Source organism: Vombatus ursinus, unplaced genomic scaffold, assembly GCF_900497805.2.
Source record: "Vombatus ursinus unplaced genomic scaffold, bare-nosed wombat genome assembly UNPS02014774.1, whole genome shotgun sequence".
Classification (NCBI taxonomy): domain Eukaryota; kingdom Metazoa; phylum Chordata; class Mammalia; order Diprotodontia; family Vombatidae; genus Vombatus; species Vombatus ursinus.
This window is the reverse complement of record NW_020954552.1, coordinates 4,464,146-4,469,657: the sequence shown is the minus strand read 5'-3', so window position 1 is coordinate 4,469,657 and position 5,512 is coordinate 4,464,146. Positions and strand designations below refer to the sequence as shown.

Genomic DNA, 5,512 nt, shown 5'->3' with positions numbered 1-5,512 from the left:
TCTCTCTCTCTCTCTCTCTCTCTCTCTCTCTCTCTCTCTCTCTCTTTCTCCCTCCTCCCTCCCTCTGTGTCTTTCTCTCTGTGTCTCTGTCTTCTCTCTGTCTCTCCCTTCCCCTGCTCCCCTCACCCTCTCTTTCTCCTCTCTCCCCCACCCCCCCATCTATACACAATATGAACATTAATTAAATCAGTGAGGTGGGGTTACAGGGGTGGCATAAGAGGTTGTTGGGGGAGTTACTTAACATTGGCCTCCTTGCTGTTCCTCCAACAAGACACTCCATCTCCTGACTCCTCCAATTTTCACCTGCTGTCACCCATGCCTGGATTTCTCTCTATCCTCAACTCTGCCTCCTGGCTTCTTTCAAGTCTCACCTAAAATCCCAGTTTCTTGGAGAAGCGTTTCCCAATCCCTCTTAATCCTGGTGCCTTCCCTAGGCTAATTATCCTGTGTATAGCTTGTTTTTACTTAGTTGTTTGGGTATTGTCGCCCCCATCAGACTGCGAGCCCCTTGAGAACAGAAGCTATTATTTTACCTTATTTTGCATCCCCATTGCTTAGGACAGTGCCTGGCACAAAAATGTTGTGGTTTTTTTTTTAATTGATTGACTGATTAAAACAGATCTGTGATCTCAGTTATGTGTATACTCCCTCCACTTGTGCAGATTGCAACCTCTCTACACCCTCTTACCTCATCTAATTCTTCTCTATGAATTTCCACAAATCTACCATAGAGAATCTAACATTTCAAAATCCTTCCTCTTTTTTTATTTTTAATATTTCATGGGTCCCAGTATGGCAACCAAGCTCTCTAGCTGTAATTCCTCACTTACAGCAATCCTTTATTTTTTGGTTGAGGGGGTTTCCTGGCAGAAAAGCACCCTCGTGCTTCTAATTAGCCCTGAAGAACAGACAAAAGACACAGTCTTTTTACCTACGTCCAGCTCTTCCTAATTACAGGAACCTCAAAGGAGAGAGAATACTATAAGAACAAGTGGAGAAAAGAGGACACAGAAAACAGAATACACAGGGTATTTGTGGGGTATCATAGAAAGATAGCTGGCCCTTTCTGTAACAGCAAAGCACTGGAAGCAAAAGCAGGTGCAGGGAGATCAGGGAATGACTCAGCCAGCTATGCCACAGAAATTGTATTGTGTGTAAGAAATGACAAATGTGATGAGTTCAGAGAACCAAGGAAAGATCTGTATGAACTGATGCAGGATGAAGTAAGCTACACCGAGAAAATGTGCACAACGGCCACAGCCGTGTACTGGGAAGAACAACCACCCATTCACCTACACAAAATAGAAAATGAATGACACAAAATTACAAAGAACCAAAAGAAATGAGATGATACCCCCCCATGTCACCCCTTCGCCAAGGGGGAAGGTCTACGAGTATGGCAAAAGGCGGTATATTTTCAGACATCGTCAAAGTATTGATCAGTTATGCTTATTTTTCCCTTTTTTTTCTCTTTTTGTCTTTAAAAAATACTATTTGTTATATGAAATAACTCTCTAGGAAAGGGAGGGGGAGGGACATTGGGGAAACTATGGTGATGTAAGGAAACAAAAGACATCAATAAAGATTTACTGCCGGGGTGGGGGGACAGCAAGTTAGCAGCAAGAGCAAAATGTTAATCTTACCTCCAACATTTATAATAATAATAATAATGATCACCATTATTATTATAGCTGACATATAATACTATGTGCCAGGCACTATTCTAGGCACTTTAATAATAGTTAACATAATAACAGCTAACATTTATATAGCAATTACCATGTGCTAGGCACTGTTCTAAGCACTTTAATAATAGTTAACATAATAATAACTAACATTTGTATAGCACTTACCATGCTTCAGGCACTTTACAATTATTATCTCATTTGATCTTTACAACAACCCTGGAAAGTATTATCCCCATTTTACAGATGAAGAAACTGAGGCAAACAGGTGAAATGACTTGCTCAGGGTCATACAGATAGTGTCAGTGGCTGGATTTGAACTCCAGTCATCCTGAGTTCAATTCCCAGTGCTCTCTCCACTGCCTCATACTCAATAGGTGTGTACTTACTTACCTGCTATGAGGTTCTACTTCTTCATCTATAGAATATTTCCTTTTAAGTATGAAATGATGTTATAGGCATCTCTTTCCTTTTATTCTTAAGAATGAATTAGAGAGGGGCAGCTGGGTGGCGCATTGGATAGATCACCGGCCCTGAAGTCAGGAGGACCTGAGTTCAAATGTGACCTCCAACTACACATTTGACACTTACTAGCTGTGTGACCATGGGCAAGTCACTTAATCCCAATTGCCTTTTAAAAAAAAAAAAAGAATGGATTAGAGATATACTTCTAAAATCTGAGCAGCCTGAAGAGCTCTTTAATTTGTGCTAATGGGACATGTTGGCTTCTCTTAATTTGCATTGGGCTCTTATGTGAACTCTGTAGATCATCAGGATAGGTAATCATTTTGGAAGCTGTCATAAAAGGAAGACTTGATGCAAATCCTTTCTTAATAATATGGAAATCCTACACCAGGATCAAGGGAGTTAGGGCCCCTAGGGATCAGCTGGTTCAACTCTTTTATTTTACAGATGAAGAAAAGAGAATACTAGATGTTCAGTATTGGCCCCCACCCCCACCCCTTCCCTCCCAAGGACACAAGGATAGAGAGTAAGGAGGGATAGAGTCAGGATTTGAACACAGATCCTCTGATGTAAGATCGCCTGCTTTTGGGGTTTTTTTTTTGTTTGTTTGTTTTTTTGCAACATGCCACAGGAAGTTTTTGGTGGGATTTTTTGTTCCTTTGTTTTCTTTTTCCACAGTTTATAAATAACATGGAAAATGAAACCTGAGAACATCTATCATTAAAAAAAAAACTTGATGAGCACAAGCTAGAAATCTACAACCAGGCATCCTGCCCATACCCCCTGCCCCCCCACCCCCCCTCACCCTCCTCACCCTCCTCCAGTTTGTTCATCAGTGACAAAGTACTTAGCACCTAGCTGCTATGGAGGGATAAGAGGATAGATGAGACACAGTCTGTGCCATAACTTTAATAAAGGAGTTCATATGTTTATAACACTTTACAAAACACTTTCATCACAATCCTGCGAGATAGACATTGCACCATTATTTACAAGTGAGGAGACAAATTCTAAGAAATTAATTTACTTACTCAAGATTGTATAGTTATAAAAAGTTCTGGGGACTTAAATATAATTGTATTTCCTTCAAAGTGAAATTCTCCATTCTACCATCCTATCCCCTAACACACATGAAATAACTGTTATTTGTCCTTCATTCTCTAAGAGGACCATGACATCAAGAAGGTGATGCCATGACTTGCAAATGAATTGAATTTAAGTGAGGCAGAACTGTGCAAAGTCACCAGCCTCACGCTCTCCTCCAGAGCCATCTGGGTCCAGTGGCCAGATATAGATCAGGATGACTGGTTATCCCATAACACACAGAAAATATCTAGAGAATCATTAAATGACAAATGAATTTGTAACTCAGTGACCCCACGGTAAGGATTTCTGAAAGGAAAAGGGAGGGAGCTGGTCCTTCAAGCTTTCAAGGGATAGTCAACACACTGAATGAGAGTCAGGTTTCAAAAAGAGATTTCCAACCTAGAACACTGGGGCCAAATCAAGTAAGATAAAATTTAATGGGGATAAGTATAGAATTTTGTACTTAGGTTCAAAAAATAAACTTCAGAACGACAAGATGAAAGAGGGGCTATGGCCACATAGCAATTCATCTGGGAAAGTCTAGGTTTTTGTTAGACCATAAATTTGTTGGTCAGAAGTATAATATTACAACAAAGAAAACTAGTATGTCTCAGGATACATTTAAATAATTAGGAGGTGATAGCCCTACTGTATTCTGCCCTGGTCAGACCCAATCAGTAGTTGAAGGCACCACATTCATTCCGTCTCCCTATCTTTCCCCGGCGGCAGCAACCACTCGCGGGCTAAATCCCACTGCTGACTGACACAGAATCCTTGTCCTACTCTGTTTCCAACTTGAGCTGGTTTGCCCCTCCACAAGCAGCTTAGCACCTCCTTGGGCATACCTTACTAGGACCAGACTTAGTGCAGGCCCCTGATTGGCTTAGCCCACTGCAGCTCAATTCCTGAGCTCTATTGATCCACATTCCTCAGTATATGTGCCACAGTGCCCCACTGGATACATTTTAGGAAGGGCATCAGATAAAGCTCAGATGAAAACAATAAGCATAGTGAATATCATAGCGGTGATTGAGATCTTGCTCTGAAGGAACTGAGAATACTTAGCCAGAAAACAGAAGACTTCTAGAAGATAGAATAGCTGTTTTACATTAAATTGTGAGCTCCTTGAGGGCAGGTACTGTCTTTTGCCTTTCCTTCTATCCCCAGCACTTAGCACTGTGCCTAGTACATAGTAGGTGCTTAAGAAATATTTTATTAAGTGGCACACAGTAGGTGCTTAATTAATATTTATTGATTGACTTTCAAGTATTTGGAAAATGACCCCATAGAAGAAGTAGACTTCTCTTCTGTGTGGCCCTAAAGAAAAAAAAATAAGGAACAATCCATGGAAGTAAAAAAGAGGCAAATTTAGGCTTAGAAAGAAACATTTCACAACAATTACAGATATCCAAAAACGGAATGGTTTGGCTTGGGAAGTAGTGGGTTCCTCCTCATTAGAGGTCTTCAAATCAGGGCAGGATGTTGTAGCAAGGGCATTGAACAATCATTATTAGAGGCACGGGATGGCCACTGAAGTCTGGTCTAACTCTGAAATTCTGAGTATCATGAATAATCAGAAAGGGATAGAAAGAGTAGGAACAGAAAACCTTCAAAGTAGTGAAGGCAAGAATTCATATAGAGGTGTGTGTGGGTATGTGCATGCATGTGTGTCTGTGTGTGTCTGTGTCTATGTCTGTGTCTGTATCTGTGTGTCTGTGTATAAGAAGGGGGATGGTAAGTTAGAAGACCTGTTTGACTGGAAGAATGGGGAATAAGTTTGGATAGGTAGGATAAAGCCAGATTATGGTGCATTTTAGAAGCCAAGAAGAGGATTTTGGACATAATCCAATATGTAATAGAAGCCAGTATAGGTTCTTAAGTGGAGGAGTGATGTGAAAGGTGTGCTGTTTTAGGAAGATTAGAAGAGTAGTCATTCAAAATAGGTTGGAGGAGTCAGGGAGACTGGTTTGGATACTGACTAATACTCCAGGATGCAGGTGATGAGAGGTGAAGCCAGGGTGGAGTCTATGAAAATGAAAAGGAAAGGGCAGGTGGAAGAAACATTTTAAAGAAAAGAGTGGTAGCACTTTGTGACTGACTGGACATAAAGGACGATGGGGCTTATAGGTGACTACAGAAGACAGGTTCCAAACATGAGTAACAGGGAGATTGGTAGTTCCACTGACAGAAGAGATATAAATCAAAAGTAGATGTGAGGTGAGGCTATGCAAGAAATAGACAGACCATTTATTAAATGATTTCTATGTGCCAGGCAC

General features: G+C 40.8%; 1 protein-coding gene across 1 annotated transcript in view; it reads left to right on the top strand.

Moving 5' to 3' along the window:
* ADGRV1 (adhesion G protein-coupled receptor V1) overlaps window positions 1-5,512 on the top strand; it is a 645,475-nt gene that overhangs the window by 638,904 nt on the left and 1,059 nt on the right. The gene's annotated exons all lie outside the window — the stretch shown is intronic.